This window comes from Erithacus rubecula (genome assembly GCF_903797595.1).
Source record: "Erithacus rubecula genome assembly, chromosome: 24".
In the NCBI taxonomy this organism is placed as follows: domain Eukaryota; kingdom Metazoa; phylum Chordata; class Aves; order Passeriformes; family Muscicapidae; genus Erithacus; species Erithacus rubecula.
This window is the reverse complement of record NC_136676.1, coordinates 3830892-3848642: the sequence shown is the minus strand read 5'-3', so window position 1 is coordinate 3848642 and position 17751 is coordinate 3830892. Positions and strand designations below refer to the sequence as shown.

General features: G+C 46.1%; 2 protein-coding genes and 1 long non-coding RNA gene across 13 annotated transcripts in view; 2 read left to right on the top strand and 1 right to left on the bottom strand.

Moving 5' to 3' along the window:
• SLC45A1 (solute carrier family 45 member 1) overlaps positions 1–17751 on the top strand; it is a 367325-nt gene that overhangs the window by 122234 nt on the left and 227340 nt on the right. The window lies entirely within an intron of this gene.
• The window catches only part of CAMTA1 (calmodulin binding transcription activator 1), a 235628-nt gene that overhangs the window by 135754 nt on the left and 82123 nt on the right, over positions 1–17751 (top strand). The window lies entirely within an intron of this gene.
• On the bottom strand, positions 11829–13564 carry LOC306812168. Its single transcript, XR_013776812.1, has 2 exons — positions 13456–13564; positions 11829–11980 (listed from the first exon to the last, which is right to left on the bottom strand). It is a non-coding gene; the product is annotated as an uncharacterized lncRNA (long non-coding RNA).

Here is a 17751-nt window from a genome sequence, read left to right as displayed (position 1 = left end):
CTGAGGTGAGTGAAATGTTGCCAGGCTGATGGACAGTGATGTGGCCAACAAGAGTGTGATGTGCTTGGTTTGTAACAAGTCTGCTGGGAGAGAGTTTTAGCAGGAAAAGTGCAATAAATCTGGATTTATTCTCCTTTGATGCTCAGCTTGCAAAAGGAGGCAGTTTAGGGAAAGGAATCCAGGATGGCCACAATGAAAATTGCAGGGTAGACCTGTGAGCCTTGCAGGGGAATTGCTCCTTGCAGGGGAATAATGTCCCTTTGGGCTGTACCAGGATGTCACCCCAGTATCTGGGATGGGTTAGTGTTGGTGTGTAGTGTAGAAAAGACAGAATACTTTCCAGGCTTTGGAGCAATGATAGTGATGAGAACCCTCCTAATTTCCAGCCCCTGTTCCAAATGGTTCCTGTTTCTTTCCCAAGGCTGGCAGTGAGCAGCACTCCCTGCACAGTGTTTGTGCCACTGCCTCCTCCCAGTGGTGTCCCCGGGCACAGAGTCACTCTTCAAACAGAAATCCCAAGGCAGAATCCTTTGCTTTCAGTGTTTCAGGGGCACCAGAAATACCTCAAACAGGTTTCTGGTCCACTGCCCCCTGAATCACCACCTCCCTCCTCAATGCATTTCAATGCAAAGCTGGAGCCTCAAGGCAACTGAGAGCTTTTTCCTGAGGTCTAGTGATAAACTTTTGTCTCCTGTGAGTGAGCAATCTGCTGCTTCACCACTTCTTTCAATTTAGAGGGAGTACACTGAAACCCTCTTGCAAAAACATTTATTGTATCGAGCAAAACTGGAGGGTTTGGGTTCTACTTTTCTCGTAAATTTTTTTTCTTTACTTCTAGTGTTCTTATATCAGATTTTCACTGGAAAAATACTACCCAGAAGCATGGAAAATGGCATATGGCTCTATGAAATATACCCTTGTCCTAGGATACACCATGTTTTTATTTTGTGACAGTCCAAGATTCAGTGCGTGGCCTAGATATTGTGGCATCCTATTTTATTTTTGAATTGTTGGATGGACTAGACACTATAGCTCATGGACAACACCACCATTTTTCCCTGTGGTTTACCCTTTTTCTGGATTACTGTCTCCAGGTTTCAAAATGGAACAGGATTTCTCCCTGGTTTATAAATTAGGGCCATATTCCAGCAGCACCCAGTAGTGCTGCCATATTTTAGATGGTGTCAGGGTTTCTATTATAAACCTTATTTTTCAGAGGTTTAGAGCTGAGCCATAAAAATTGGCTGTGTGTATGTATAAAAGCTGCAGCTCTGCTATGCAGAGGGGGTGCTCACATGTAGTTCCTGCAAGCAGAACAAATCACACTGCCTACATGCATTTATACATAGAGCTCTGAATACTTGTATTAAAGCCCAGTGTAACATTGTGCTAAGTTTTTATTTCAGAGTTAATTGTTTGGAAGTCATCCCTTTGGCAAGGATGTGGAAGAGTTGCCAGAGGGGTGCTGGGTCCCAGGGGGTTCTGATCTCTTGGGGCTGGGTCAGGTTTCCTTGAAGCAGAGCTGTGAGACAGGACACAGCCTTTCTCAGGGCTGATGGTTTTTGTGTACCTGGAGTGATTAGCTTACTCACCAAAGTATATCTAGCCCACACAATAAAAATTGGCCATAAATATCTCTGTTCTACCAAAAGAGACTCTGAGAACAGAATTGCACCAGGCTGTACCTCTGATAATATCTACAAGCCTAACGTGGCTGTGAGCTTATGCCATCAGTGGGTTTTCTTATACTGACAGATGAGTAAGATACCAACAGCCTCCCTTTAATAGCCCTGCATAATGCTCACACCTGCTGCAGTATAATTTGCTGCATTTCTGCAAATAAGCTGGCTGAGGGGAGTGAGGAATGTCATCCCACAGTGGCCTGAGCTCCTGTTAAAGGAGAAAAACTGGGGCTGTTTGTGGCCCGGCACCGTGGCACTGTGAGGGTCTTTCTGCTGCAGCTCCAGCAGCCACCAGCACAGGGGTGCTTCAGGTTTGCAAACACCCAGATAATGAAGGACACAGATTTGAGCTGAATGTCAAAACCAAAAAAAAAAAAAAAAACCAACCCCACACAATCTGTAAGTCGTTGAGAACCTCACTGCAGCTAGATGCGTCTTCCGTGACATTTTGGCTCTGCTTGGCTTTCCATCTGCAGGAGTTTTATGTCAGTGTCAGGCAGGCCTGTCTGTAAGCTCGTGTTTTTCTGTGTGATAAGGCATTCTGACCTTAAGTGCTGTTGGTCCGTGTTAATTCTCACCTCGAAATTCTGCCTGGTCAGATCTCTCAGGTGCTGTGGTGGAGAGCACAGCACAGGCTGGTTCTGCTTTAAAAGTCTCATTGAATTCCTGCCAGGAGCACATTTTTATCATCTTCTCCCCAGGTGCTCCATGGTATTTCCCATCTGAATTCAAACCTCAGCAGCAGCATTGTGTTGGCTGTGTAAGATGTCACACAGGGCATGTGGCATTATGGCCATGGGGGTGTTGTGCCACAGCTGACCCCAACTCCACCTCCCTTCAATGTGAACAGAACTCAGCCACGTTCATGAACACACCTGCACAGCCTCGTTAATTAATAACATGTTTTACATTCTATTTTAATAAAGCCTTTTCATTACAGAGCTTGTTCCCATGATAGGATAAATTGAAATTCTTTGCAAGAGCATTATAATTAAGCTGTAGCGCAATGGGTAGGGATGTGTGTATGGGTACAAATTGAAAGAGGAGAAATTTAGGTTAATGGAGGAAATTCTTTACTGGGGGGATGGTGAGACACTGGAACTGGTTGCCCAGGGAGGTAGTGTGTGCCCCAACCTGGAGGTGTTCAAAGGCAGGTTGGACTGGACATGGGAACAATCTGGGATGGCTGACCCTGCCCATGGCAAGGGGGGGTTGGGACTGGATGGTCTTCAAAGTTCCAAGCACTTAACATTCTGTGATTCTGTGATTATGTGTCTCTTGCTTGGGAAATGTCTGTCTTAAATGTCTCAACAGCAGGCAAGTTCCTCTGCCTTGCACCTCAGGGGACTTCTGCCCCTGGGTACTGTTTCAGCCTCAGGTCATATTTCACGGGCTGGAGAGATGGAAAACACTCTCCAAGGCAGAAGTTCCCCAGTTTTTGACTCACTGGACAATTGCAGCTCTCAGATTGCACATGGTGGCTAGGGCAGCAAGAGGATGCAGGTTTCAATGCTGAGCTTGGTTCTGCAGGTGATTTATTTACCATAGGCTGGAGCTGGGGGCTGTTTCCAGGCGGGGATGGAGCAGTGAGGGGTCTGAACAGGGAACAACTTTGGGGTGTTTCTTCAGTTTAATGTAAAATACCAAGAGTGGCAGGAGGTGAAATAGTTTGTTATTTTAGGTCTGTTGTGCCTTGGTCCTGCAGTTTAAAAATCAATACACCTGGTGCATCCACAGCTGTTCATAATGGGGAGAGTTGCTTTGATGAGCACAAGGTAACAGGGGTTCACCGTGGGGTTAGAGCATCCCTGTTCAAGAAATGCAGTTCAGCAAGAGGAGGCAATGAAGCTGTTTCAGAATTACTTGAGAATTTGGGAACAGATTTTTATTTTCTCTTTGACAAAAAACAAGGGTTTGTAAAAAGAGAGAAGCCTGGGAGGGGAGGTTGAGTTCCTGCTGCCAACCTCAGGGATGCTTATTTACGAGCTGTGCAGCAAGGAGATGGAAATGCTTCATTAGCAAGCAGCAGTGCATGCTAGCTGGAGAAGATCCTAATGGAGTAAATTAGGAGGGAAACATCTGTTGCTTTCTGTTTTGGTTTTAGTGCTCAATCTGGTGCTAATCCTGGCCTTTTGTGACCTTTATATATGTCCCCTCATCCTAAATATGAGACATGTTTTGTTCATTAGCTGTGGATGTGTGTTCACCTTTGAACAGAATTCATCTCTACCCTTGTGGAGAGACTTGTTTCCTTCTTATTTTCCTTCCTTCCCAAGATCTTGCAGGCAAAATTTTAGAGATGGAGAGAGAGGCAGTAAAAGCCTGAGCCAGGCAGAGAAAGATGTGTGTATACATGTGCATGGATATATAAGATGCAAAGTTAGGCCTTCTTCTACCATTTGTATAATGATTTTATCATTAAAAAATGACAGTTTATAACAGAAATTTTAAGCCTTGATGGTTTATACAAAATTCATGTTCAGGAAAAAGTATTTCTCACAGCTGCATGTATAAATAGCCAGGTTTAGTGCAAAGAGAGAGTTGGAATGCAGAAATTTCCTTCCTAAATCCTAGTTTTTTCACCAACTGATATCATAGCAGCAGACACAGGTCTGCTCTGCTGCTCCACGAACCTGAGAAGCTTTTTTTGTTAGCAGGGATGGGGGCAGGAGCTGGTGGGTGCCCTCCAAGGATTTCCCCTGTTTCCAGGGAAGGGGGCAGGAACCAGTGAGTTCCTGTCTCTGGCTGGCACAGGAGCATCAATGCTGCAGGTCTGAGCTGCTCAGCACCAAGTTTGCATTGCAGAGTTTTGTTCAAGGCTTAAAACACTTGCTCAGATTAATGACCAAAAATGTCAAATGTGTCCGCAGCTAATTATTCATTAGATGCGTAATTAGTGTGAGATGATCGTGACATTTTACTGTTATTAATTTTTATACCCCAATAGGAATTAAATCAGGCTGCACTCACAGAACAACAGTTGGAAGTGGAACTGGAGGATGTTCCTGCAGTGCTGCCCAGCTCTGAGGGAGCTGCTGGGTTTCCTGACATCAGTTCTTACATCCTGTTGTATCTCTGTTTTCAATGGAGGGCTGCAGGATGCAGGCTGAGCCTCTGAAATACTAAGCCTAGTTGGCTCCATTAAAGTATCTATAAACTCAAAAAAAAGCAAAGCCAAACGTTTTGGGCTCTGTTCATCAGAGACTGGCGGGTTTCTGGCTTTGTTGTCTTTTAATACCCCAAGAACAGATGCAGGTTGACAAGTGGCATCAGCCAAGGGACTCAGCTTTATAAGTTTGTGTTGAAGCAGGCTTGGAAGTAGCCAGCTGAAATCTAATTTGTAGCCAAGTGGAATAAATTGGAACTGATAGTTATTCAATTAATGGCATGGGCAGCAGGGTGAGGTCTCCTCTCAAAATAGCAGAATAAGGTTTCTTGTCAGGGAGGTTTGGGAAAAAGGGGCACAGCACCAGGTTTTCTATCAAATCCACCCATTAATCATCTGAGTAGCGGGAGGGAGATGTGATTATTATAGAGAGGCTCAGCAAAACAGTTGGAGTGAGCACTTCCTAAAATGGTGATGGAATCCAAGCCTGAGGCAGTGGACATGCCCTGGAGCTGAGGATTCCCTGGGCAGGCACCAGGACCTGAGTCCTGCAGGGAGCAGCAGCAGGAGCAGGAGTGGGCTGTTCTCTACTCTTTGCTCCTCCAGGCACCTGTGGCATCCTGGCCATGGAGACTCAGCCTCTCCTGTCACTCACCTGCTAAAGCCAGAGCTCCTTTCACATCTGAAGAGGTTGTCTTTGCATGCTGAGGAGTTCAGTAAGAACATCCAATTTGGGTGTCTTTTTTGTGCATCTGGGGATGCAGAGTAGGGGGTTGACTCATGCATTCACCAGACTTCCTGTAGACTCCCATGGTGTGATGGCTCAGATCTTGAGATAACTGCACAGTGATGAAGCTGCCACAGTTGTCTCCAGCACAGACAGACCAAGAAATATAGAAAGGCTTTTTTGTCTTTAATCAAAAGAAAAATTTCTTCCTATGCAAATGATGTCTGCAATAATATCAGCATTGCCTCAGGTTTGCACAAGCTAAATGAGAGAGAAGCTGAGTTCATGTTTTTCAGAAGAATAGTTTTAACTTTGATCAGTTCAGTATGTAAGTAGGAAAGGAAAACTCATTTTACTTGGAATAATGGAATCCTTTGGTTGCATTTAAGGACAGACCAAACAAATAATTGAACTGGAAAGCTCATGTCAGTTGGAAGCTGACTGGATCCTTGTGAACTGTGGCTGCCACAGTGGAGCTGTGGGAACTGTGCTGGCCTCTGAGCAGCCTAAAGCAGCAGCAGGACACAAGAGCTTGTGTGAGAATGTGGTCCATCAAACTTGTTTGGGTTTTGGCACTGAAACTGTCCTGGCCACTGGGAATGGGTACAAGGGAAAATTTATACAGATTAGCTCAGATATGAAGCTAATAGAACCACACAGATGAGGTCTAAACTATGAAACATTTCTCAAGTTGTAATGTAAATACAGTCCAACATCTGTGGCTTTTCATTAAAAGTGAAGTTACAGGAGTGAGATTTCACTCAGCAACGCTAATTTGTGCCTGTAAAATTATTAACAATTTGATATAGTGGCCTTCTCATTATAAACTTCTGTGGGAAAGGGGAATTAATTTTTCTGTGCTGTTAGAAGTTGTCAAAGGAGATCCTTCCCTTCCTGCGTAACCAGATCAGAAATTCCTCACGTACGTGGGTTGACCCTTTCCCTCTGGGGAGCACATTAATTGAAGCTGCACTCTCATTAAACTGGTGCTGCAGGAGAGGAGTGTAAAAATAATGCAGAATAACAGTGGCAGGCCTGGAGGAATTTGTAGGAGCATTAAGCAAGGCAGAGGGTAATACATCAGGAACTTTTGGATGGGGACTGTGAAGTGGAGGCTGCTGGTGGCAAATCTTTTCCACTTGCATGTAGGATGTTCTTCTGTAATCAGGACTGTAAGGACAGTCATAGGATCTTCTTATTGCAGCAACATCTCAGCCAGCTATAGGTATGCAAGCTCTTCATCATCCTGCTAGGAAGCAGAAGGTGCACCAGGATGAGGAGTGGCTCTCTCTCTGTGCCATGCCTTCTGGTCCCTTTGGAGCCTATTACCATGGAGCACCTTCCCTGCTGCCCCTTCTCCCCCAGCAGTGCCAGCACACACCTGGCAACACACCAGGAATGAGTGGAATGTAGTGTTCTCCTTTTCCCATTGCATGGCAACCTGTTATGTTTGACTTAGATAAATGTCTGCTGAGAGAGGTGTGAGTTCAGCTCACCAGACCCATCTGACAAACCCACCATGTTTCTGGCTGTTCTGGGTTTTGCTGATGAATGCTTCTCCCCACTTCCCTTACATCACACACAGAGCCAGCACCTCAAATGTTATTTTCCTGGTGAAAACAACTGCCATGGCAAGGGGAGGAGCAGATGGCTGCTCCCTCTGATGCACAGACTGCACATCCTTTCCCCAAGACATTTCACTTAGTTTGGGATGCTTTGCTACCACTGCTGTAAAAAAAATGTGCAACTTCATTGTGAAGAAAGCATCTTCAATAAAGTGGGAGATGAGAAAAGATTCAAGAGAGCTTCCTTGGTGCTGACAGCTTGTATCACCATGGCTGATGGCAGACACTGATAGGGATGAGAGGGGTCTGGAGCATCTCTCTTATGACATGAGACTTAGGAATCTGTTTAGTCTAGAGAAGAGAAGACTGAGAGGGTATCACATTAATGAGCATAAATGTCTCAAAGGTGGATGTCAAAGAATGGTGTCAGTCTGCTTTCAATGGTGCTCAGTGACAGGACAAGGAGTAACAGCCATAAATTAAAATACAAGAAGTTCACCTCAACATGAGGAAGAATTCCTTTCCATGGAGGGTGGCAGAGCACTGGAGCAGCTTTCCAGGGAGGGTGTGGAGTCTCCCTGTCTGGAGACATTCCCAACCCACCTGGATGCTTTCCTGTGTCACCAGCTCCAGGTGACCCTGCATTGGCAGGGGGGTTGGATGGGAAGATGTCCAGAGGCCACTCCCAACCCAAACTATTCTGTGACTGAGTCTGAGATTTGCAAGTTGACAAGACCTGTGTTCTCAACAGTACTCCATCCTACCAGTCTGAAGCAGCAGTGATGAATGGATCTCTTTGGCAGTGCAATATTGATGGGGCAATTCACTCTTCCATGGTTGTGCTCACACAAAAGCTCAGGAGAGCTCCAAGTGTTCTCTCTTTAATATTGCATTGATGGCCTGATGGTTTCTTGCTGACAAAAGTGCCACAGTTCTTAATATCAGCCTGTCTGCATTCATCAGATGCAAAAGTTTTCCATCCTGTTGGGCTCCAGAATAGCATTAGACAGCAAATGGAGAAAGTGTAGGAAGCCAGTATGATAATTTTTTAATCTAATCCCCTGTACCAGGGAGTTGCTGGTGCTCTGATGACTGGGAGTTGTGATGCAAAGCAGAGGAATGCTGAATGTCATTTTAGTGATGTATATAGAAATGTATTTTTCAATATTGTGCTTGTGTCCAGCTGCAGTGCTAAAAACCCTCTCACAGCTGTCCTGCCCAGGTCTGCCTGGACCCTGGGGTGGGCACACTGCAGGAACATGGGGAAGTCCTTGGAAGGAGCCTCAGGCCTCATTGAGCATCCCTTGCATGGATTCAAAGGTGGAGAATATCCATGATCTCCTCTGCCACCCCTCAGGAGTTACTGTCTGCAAGAGCATCTGTTGCTCCTTGTAGAGACTGTCCTGTCACTTGTCAAGAGTGTCACTGTCAGTGTCTGGGTGTGACATTCATGCCTCACACACAGGCCTGTCCTGCTGGGAACCTGGGAGAGGATTAAGCATTGGATTTGGAGCCGTGGTTTTCTTTGCCATGAACATAGTGCAAGGACAATTGGCTGTGGCTTCCAGTAGCCACTTGTGGATCTTGTCACTTCCTTGCTAATGGGAAACTTCTCAGTTTGTCATGGCAGTTCTGGCAGTGTCCCTTTGAGCTTGCTTTGGAGTAGTATTCAATATTTTATCAATCGTCTGAAAGGAATTATAAAATCATTACCTGCAAGTTTCATCACCACTTTGATTTGTGAAGTTTTGCAGGGTAATAAATATTGATGACCATTGGTCACAGAAATGAATCTGAACATGGTGATTAGAGATGGGCAGAGCTGTCAGTACATGTTGGAGTTGAAAAGCAAGCTTTTGCATGAAAAGGAGGTGAGGGAAGAAGGCTTGCAGGGTAATGAATGTCCAAATGTGGGGACATGGGGACAATGTTCAGTTCTGTAATGAGCAGTGGCAGCCACCATGGTCCTTTTGCTTTACAGGTGGGAAATGACAGAGGTTTAGAGAAGAGTTTCTAGTGAGAGGACAGAGCAGCTCACAGAGGCAGCCACACAGTGGTTTGGTCACAGCCTATTAACTTCACTTGCATTGAGGCAGTTGCAGCAGATAAAAGCTCAACAAGAGACAGACCTCACAGGGCCCAAGTCAGCAAAATGAAAACTTGCACGTGTTTGCTGTGTGAATGGTGAATGTGGTTACCAAGAGAGTGAGAGCTGTTCTGGGACTGTCCCTCTGGACTGTGCTGTGTTTGGGGAAATGGGGGTCCTGCTCAGCCAGGGTCCCTGCTGAGGACTGGAATACTCCCTCTGTGTAACCTGCTGGGCAACAGGATTGGTGTGAGCATTGCTGTTCCCTGGCCTTAAAAACTAGTAAAACAGGAAAAGACAGAAATTCACAGGATGAGCTCTGCAGCTTTCAGAACCTGCATGGCAGGAGGGGCCTTTGTGAAAGAAGGAAAACTTCTGGAATTGCACATCTGGGATGGTGGTGGAGGTGGGGATGGATTTGAGGCATCAAGGAGTCCAGGAGATGCACACATGCTGCCTAATTCTGAAAAGAAAAAAAAAAAAAAAAAAAAAAAAAAAAAAAAAAAGTAAAAGTGCATATCCTGGCCAAATGGAAACCTCTCCCTGGAGGATGCTGCTGTGGTGGTTTGGGCTCAGTGAGGTGGGGGCCAGATTTGGGAGGCAATGAGACTTGGGACTGCCAGTCAGCAGGCAGGACAGTGGCTCTGTCATGAAGAGGGGGGAAGCAGAGCTGAGAGGATATTTATGTGTGAAAGGCTGTCAGGGCTGGAAAGATGAAAATCTGTTGTGCTCTCCCAAGGCTCCTAACTTTCTCCCCTCCAGGCAGCTGGCAGGATTTCTCTAAATATTTGAGACGGTAAAGGGCTTAAACTGGATTACTCCTGGACATGAGCAATTATAATTGTAAATGCACCATTATCTGAGCACTCTCCTGATGCTATTTTGGCACTGATGTGTGACACAGTGACAGGGAGGGTGTGAGGGTCAAGTGCAAGGTAAGGAGAGCCCTTCCCTGGACCCTCACTGCCTGGTTTGTAGCAGACCCAACCTCCCAGCAGACATCCTTTGCCAGGCCTCTCATTCTCCTTGTCCCAGATTTGCAGGAAGAGCTCCCAGATGCCTCAGGCTTCAATAACTTCATTGAGTAGCAACTGTATTTATTAAATGGCTAAATACCCATTAGGAACAAGGATAAACCCAATGCATTTTGCTGTGTATGAGTTTCAGCTGGAGCTTTCTGGACTTGAATATAGTTCTAAGAAGGCTTGGATGGTTTTTTGGAGCAAAGCTCAGCATTCTGTTTTTTTCTGATGGATCTCAGAAAACTCTGAGGGTGCTGTCCAAAGGTGGAAGAAGCACAGGGCAGATGTGGCTGCACAGACAGACACATGCAGAGTTGCTGGGGAGGAGCATGGCCAGCTGAACTGTGAATAAAAAGCAGGAAACTGTGAGACCCAGCATGGGGGTCTCTGTATAGAGGGGGACACAGTGGCAGAGGAGGCAGCCCCAGCTGAGCCTGTCACAGGCAGGGCTGGGGCTGGGGCTGCCAGCAAGGGGAGGACACCACACCCATGGTGATGCCTTGAGAGGCTGAGCTGGAACAGAGGCTGGACAGTGTTAAAGGGATAAAACAAGGATTTATTAAAAGGCCTTTAAAGGATTCACCTTGGGCAGTACAAGAGCCCAGCCTTGGCTACACCCAAGATGGACAATGGGTCACGAATTTTCACACTTTATAAGTTTTGCTCCATTTCCATATTGGGGTTAATTGTCCAATTACAGCTCCCAGATTGCTCTCCTCAATTTGCTGTTGTTGACACTCTTTGGGCCTGAAGCTGCAATAGTGTCCTTGGTTCTCAGGCTGGAAAAGGGTTGTTTTGTCTGACTAAACTGTGAAGTTCAGAGTCACATCCTAAGGTAGTACAAAATCTGAAAAATATAAAAGCTAAAACTTAAGGCATCAATGGAGCCTGGTGTCAGCCCCAGGGGAGGGTTGAGGGGCTGAGGAGGGCAGGTGCTGCAGCAGCAGCAGGTGCCCCAGAAGCACTTTGCCTTTATGGTTTTGTATTTGAAGGAGATGGGGTGTTAAAAGAACCTGATATTTTTAAAAACGTTTGTATTTCCTTGTTGAATTTAACTGGTCTGAATGATTGGCAGTGTATTGGTAATTGGGAAATCAGTCTGTTGGGGGCAAAGAAAGATAAAGATCTCTGATTGTGGCAGCAAGGGGTGTGCTGTAGGGAGGTGTGCCACACAAAATCATTCCCTTTCCTGAAGCCAAGAGGTCATGAATTTACCTCCTGCCTGGCTTCCAGAGAGATCCACGTGTTCCTGTCATGCAGAGGAGAGCAGATCAGAGGATGCTCAGCAGGAGCTTGGGAGACTGGTGATGTATGAGCCTGTTAAATGAAGTGTTTGCATACTGTGTGTGGGAAGCAGGTAGCCAGTAACCACCCCCACACACTCAGCATCCTCAGCATCTCTAGCCCCTGGGAAAACAGCTGCCTTCCATTTCCAGCAGTACCAACCATGCATCCTCCATTTTCCCTGCCTGGAAAAAACAGGAAAATTACTACATGTGTGAGCATGCAACATGTTAGGAAATACCATCTACTTATCTGGAAAGCTGGGCAAAAGCATCTGATACAATTTTTGCTATGACTTCTGCTGGGGAAATGAGGTCAGAGTTTAGCCTTGTGATGAAACAGCTTTCAGGACCATGTGAGGCTTAATTGCAGATCTTTAATTAGCTATCCAGCATGGCTCATTCCTCAGCAAAGGGTGTCACTGGCGTGGGCAGCACAGCAGGAGAGCAGCAACATGGGGCCACCAGTATTTAGGTTAAAGCTCAGCACACGTGCAAGATAGAGTTCCCTGCACAGGAAGAGTTGATGGGAACAAAGACAAGACACCTTCAGCATGTCCCTTGAATATCTGCTGATCTCTGGTGCCTAGCTGGGTGTTTGAAAATGGTTTGAAGTTAAGGTGTCGATAAAATGAAAGCTTCATAAAACAATGCCAACAAAAATAAATGAAATCCTTTTATCTGATTCCTCGCTGGTCCCCTGAGGTTCATGAAACATGGGATGGGGGGACTGCAAGGTCATCTGCAGAGTAAGCTGGAAAGGCTTTTTTTCTCTCTGCATGAGCAGCTAACTGGAGCATGCCAGAGAGTGTTTACGGCAGGATTTTGGCTTCACAATGGATTAAAAGATTTTAAAATCCATCTGCAGAATATCTTGAACTTTAGGGTTGTTGTGTGCTCAAAATAACGTTAGTCCTTTAATGTTTGATGTGCTGGAAGCCTGGAGGGAAATCAAAGGGTTTGAAATGGTGGGAGAAGGGGAGATAGAGGAGGCAAAGTTTGCTCTGTCTCTGCATTGAGCTATTGCTCCATCTTTTTGGGGATTCATTTGAATTTGGGGAGCCTCTTTTTAAATCCATACTTCAGCTGATTCTCATAATTATTCAGAAATATCATCAGAATTCATTCCAAAGTCCCAAATGCATCGCTGCCTGGATGAGGTAAGTAGTGGGTAAGAGTGAGAGTCAGCATTTCCAGAGGCTCAGGGTCCTGCTGCCATGGGTGCATCTCTCAGGTGACCCTGGGGTGTGCAGGTGTCCAGCACTGGCACCCAGACCCACTCCAGGACAGTCCACTCCAGCAGCTGGGGAGCACAAAGCTGGACACCTTGCCCTGAGCCAAATCACTTTTTAATTCCCTTAAGGAAGAAATTGACTGGTGCTCCCTTTAGTGAGAATCACATCAAAATTCTGCTCAGCACATGTGGCTGATGGGCTCCCACCAGCACAGGCTCTGCCACTGCTTTTGGTTTGCTCTGCTGTCCAGTTCAGAGCATTAATTTTCAATCCAACAAGACTGAACTGGCTGAGCCCCCTCCAAGCAGGTGTTGAAGAAAGCTCTGCTGACACAGGGACTGCCATCACAGTGATGCATGAATTGTCAAAGAAATTTATCTTCTCTTAGCCCCCACTTCCTCTGTTCATTTTCCTTAAAGCAAATGGCAGGTCTTGATTTTCTTCAGTGTGCAGCCAGTAAGGCCTGAAGGACTTTGACCCTTCTGACAGAAAATCCCTGAGCTTCCCCATGTCCCAGTGAATGGCAGAAACCTCTGAGCATGTTGTTATGGCAGATTATTGCCCTGCCATCTTCATTTAAGTCTCATTGCTATAAAAAAGCTTTCAGAAGCTCCTCAAAGCTGGTGACAGCCATGGCAATGGCAGGCAGATTTTGCTGTAGGTGGTGGCCATTTCAGACAGATTTGTCACTATTTTTAGGTAGTTTTTATAGGAGGTAATCCCAGTTAACAGCAGAATCTGAATCTTACCACTTCCAGATGTTTTTTTTCTCTCTAGGCTTTTTCCATCTTTGTGAGGGTTTGCTGCATCCTTGCACCAGTTTTCAGCAACATAGCAAGAAGAAAATCCAGGATGTGGGACCACAGCAGCATTCAGTATTGCTTCATACTGCACAGCCAGGGCAGAAAATGCAGGGAGGACCATCTTTACTGACTAGGAATACTAAAGTTGGATGTGTCATTGTAAAAAGTGAGATCAGAAAAGGCAACTGTAATTGAAATTTGCTGTGTAGAAAAATAGTGGTACTCTGAGGAGGAATTGAGGGTCAACACAGGTGGTTTGCCAATCCTCTGCAAATTGCACTCTATTGACTCTGTTGCTTAACTTTATTTCTAAGTTAATTCTGTAGAAACAAATCTCTCAATAGTCACATGTTTGCACCACTCTTATAAGGAATATGTGTCTTTAAAATTGCAGGCAATATTATGGCAAAAATCATTATTACAATGTACACAGGGAAATCACACTAATATAAACATTTATGTTAGGGTGTAATAGTTTAAATTCCAGCAAGCCATTCCAGTTTAGTGCCCAACCTGTAACATGAAACACTCCTCTGGTCACAGCTCTTTCTTGCTTATGGGACCAATAAATGAATTCACATTTGCAAGTTAGATAAACCCTTTGAATGTATTATTGATGCAAACAAATGAGGATTGGGGCTCTAGACAATACCTAATGAAGCTGACTCGACACAGGCTGTTCCTGCTGAAGGGTGCCACAGCTCAGAGCAGGAAGAGTGGTGCCTGTTTCATCCCATAATTATCCTGTGGCTGACACTCACTTTGTATGTTCTTTGGCTAGGCACAAAGCTGGGGGCATCATGATAAGGAATTAATTGCTGGGGATCCACTGGCAGCAATTAAAGAAAGCTCCCAATCAGCTGATGGTTGGTGACTGTATCTGCACTTTGATCTCCTTGTAGACTCAGGGTGTTGCAAAACCAGCACATCTCCCAATTATTTTCTCTGGTAAATATTGCTAATCAGAAGATCTTTTAGAAAAGGTTTGCCCCTTTTCTGGAGATGGTTGTTTTTTTCAGCTGCAGGCCCAAATTGGTGCTAATCAACCTTAGTTAAGCCCTGCTCTGTAAAGCTGAATTGTAAATGAAGTGTGCAGCATTGAGTCAAACACCAGTGGAAAAGCTGCAGCAGGACATGATGGGAAGCATCTTTAACCTGCTGGGGAATGGAACATTTCCCTTCTTGACAGGAGAAAACCTGGGAGCCAGAGGTTACTGTCCTCTTAGGCTGACAAGGAAGGCATTCCCAGTTTAGGACTCACCCCAGGAAACAGGTCAGGTGCTTTCACTGCAGCCTGGGCTGAAGCTGCTACAGGTGCTCAGCATCAGGTGCAGAATGGAAAGGATTCTTGGATTAGCATTTTGGAGTTGCTCATTACCAATACTTGCCCTATTACAATGAGTTTCTATTTCCATTTTTTACCAAAAGGCAACTGTGAAAAAGCCCTTGGACTAAACTCTCTCTATGGGGGGGTAAAACAACCTCCAGTAGATTTTAATGGGTTCTTGTCAAATTACTGAAGAAATAAATCCAAGTGCTCTTGGAGACTGAATGTTTCTTGTTAAACTCTCCAAAAAAGAATAGGATTGATTTGGAAATGTCACTTGTGATTTAAAAGCTTGAAGGTGAAAACGTCAAGATGTAATTAGCAGTAGCTGATTTTTCTTCTATTTACTCCTTGTGGTCTGTGTGAAAATGTGATGCCCCAAGTGACTGCTGCCACATGCAGCACTGACCCTGTCCTGGCTGAGGGACTGAGGCTGTGCAGCCAGGAGAGAGGGGTCATGCTTCCAGTATGAGGAAATAGGTGAAATATCACTGTCATATCCCCCCAGAGCCAAGGGGACAGCAGTCTCCAGTGCAAAGGAGTGAGGTGCCTTTGCTGGGGAAGCACTGGAGGGGAGGAATGCTGGGTGTGCTTCCCTGTCTGATGAAGATGAGCAGATGTGTGATGAGCCCTTTGCTCAGAATCCCTGGGACAGGAGATGGAGCTTTGCACACTGCTGAGTTTTTGGATCCTTCCTCTCAGTTTGCCTTCTCAGCCATGCTTTGAGCATTGACCTCCTGCTTTCCTGGGCACTTTGTTTCTGGGGAGAATTCACATGTTATTGTTCCTTGCTGTATTAGCATTTGCTGGTGTAGTTGGTGCTTTCCAAAATTAGATGTGTTACAATAAAAAGTCCAGAGTTACTGCCCTAATTTGAAGAGACTTTTTAAAGAGGTCTTCTGCCATTGGAAGGCAATATTGCAGCAATTAATTATAAAATTACATTTCAGGTGAACAGTGCTCATCGTTTTAGAGATTAATTCTTCTGGAAATACCATCTTTCATCACACTATGTATTACTTTTGAAATAAACTCCTCTTTTTCTCAAAAATAGAATGTGAGCCTATAAATAGAAATCATATTGTGAATTCAGATTTAAACTGAAATCACTGATATAATGTACTCAAGATACAGTCTTTGAAAAACGTCTGATTGTGATAATCCTATGGTGTTAAAATTATATTGTGCAGCCCAAGGTTTGAAAAGAGCCAGTCTCTCCTTTTTTCAGCTGCAGTAAGTGCAGCCATTGATCAGGCTCACCCAGCCCATTCTCTGTGCCCTGATGATGTGCATTTCCTCTGCACCCATTGTCTTTGTTGAATTTGAATAAGATTCAATTTCCTGACTTGGAAAGCTCTTTGCACCTCTCAAATTGTTATCCTTACTTGTAAAAGAGAACACATTCATTGTGTCCTGGCTAACTGGGCACAAGGGACAGGCCAAGGGTGCCCCCCTGTTGCTGGCAGAAGGCAGGTGAGGTGTGCTGGGTGCCTGGCAGGTCCTGCACAGGTCCAGCTGCAGCTGCTGCTGGAATTCCTCCAGTGTGGAGTCTGAGTGTGCTGGAGGGCTCTGCTGAGGTCACAGGGGACAGAAGGGGGTGTCTGCATGTGGTGCACAGCACAGCTTGGATTGAGTGGGCTAAGGAACACCTGCACTGGTTCTTGTGTCTGGAGGAAGAGGTCCCAGGCTTCCTGTACATCATCTCAATATTTCACCCCAATTTCCATTTCTGTTGTGCTACTGTAAATGTGTGTGAATCCCACTATAAGTATTTACAGCAGCTGAGGTCCAGGAAGTGTTGGCTGCTGTTCCCAGAGCAGAAGGAAGAAACTCATTTTTCCTGCTGCTACCAGAGCCTGATCCTTACCTGTGGCTCCTTCTCTGAGAGCTTGTGCTGACATCCAGAGTCAGGTACAGCCAGGCCAAGGAGAAGGGCCAGGGAAGGAGGCAGCCCTGGGCTGGCAGCTGCAGCACAGCAGCTGGGGCATTGCTGGGTCTGGAGCTAGTGAAGGCAGCATGATGCAGGCTCCTGCTTGCTGGAGCTGTGGGCCCTCAGTGCCAGCCCTTCAGTGCCAAACTGGAGAGATTCCTAGAAACCGCTTCCCACTTTGAATTCTTTTTTTTTTAAGGGAAAACCCCATCTAGAAACACGTGAGAGCGACTGTGAGCTGTGGCAGGAGAATGCTGATGTTCCTCTGATGGGAGCAGTGCAGCATATGGGCAGCACAGGGCTCAGTGCACCTGCAGGGAGCAGACAGAAATATTAATGCCTTCTACGTCTGCTGAGGCAATTGCTGGAAAAATCCTTCCAGGAGTCCTTGCTTCTTGGCAGGGCGAGGAGGATTTTTGGAGCAGGAGGGTGCTGGGCTTGGCAGCGTGCCCCACCCTGTGCCTGCAGGTGCTGCTCTCCCTGGGCAGAGGGGCTGTGTCTCACCTGTGCTTGGCCCTTGGAGTGGCACTGCAGCACTGGGGACACTGCTGGGGACAGTGTCACAGCAGCCACTGTGCACTGTTTGTGCCCTTTTCCCTGCAGTGGCACTCTGGAGTCAAGGGTGCATCTGTGCTGCAACCAGCAGCTTTTTGCATGGCAGAGCTGCAGAGCCCATGGAAGTCTCAGGTCTGGGGCAGGATATGCTCAGCCCTGTGCTGCAGATTCTTGCATCCCTTCTTCATGCCAGTGGCATGTCACCCTGCTGTCTCCTTCCTGGGCTGGCAGCTCCTGTGAGCACTCTGAGGGTGTCCTTGCAGAGTCCTTCATCCCTCAGTGTTTTTTCTGGTGCTGCTCTGGTGACATAATGAGCCTTTGTCAAGGAGTAAATCTGTTCAGAGGAGGAATAGCTTGGCCCAGGTGGTCAGTGGTGAGTGGTGCTGCCTGGGATGGAGCAGGGGGTGCCCACAGGTGCTGAGCAGGGCTG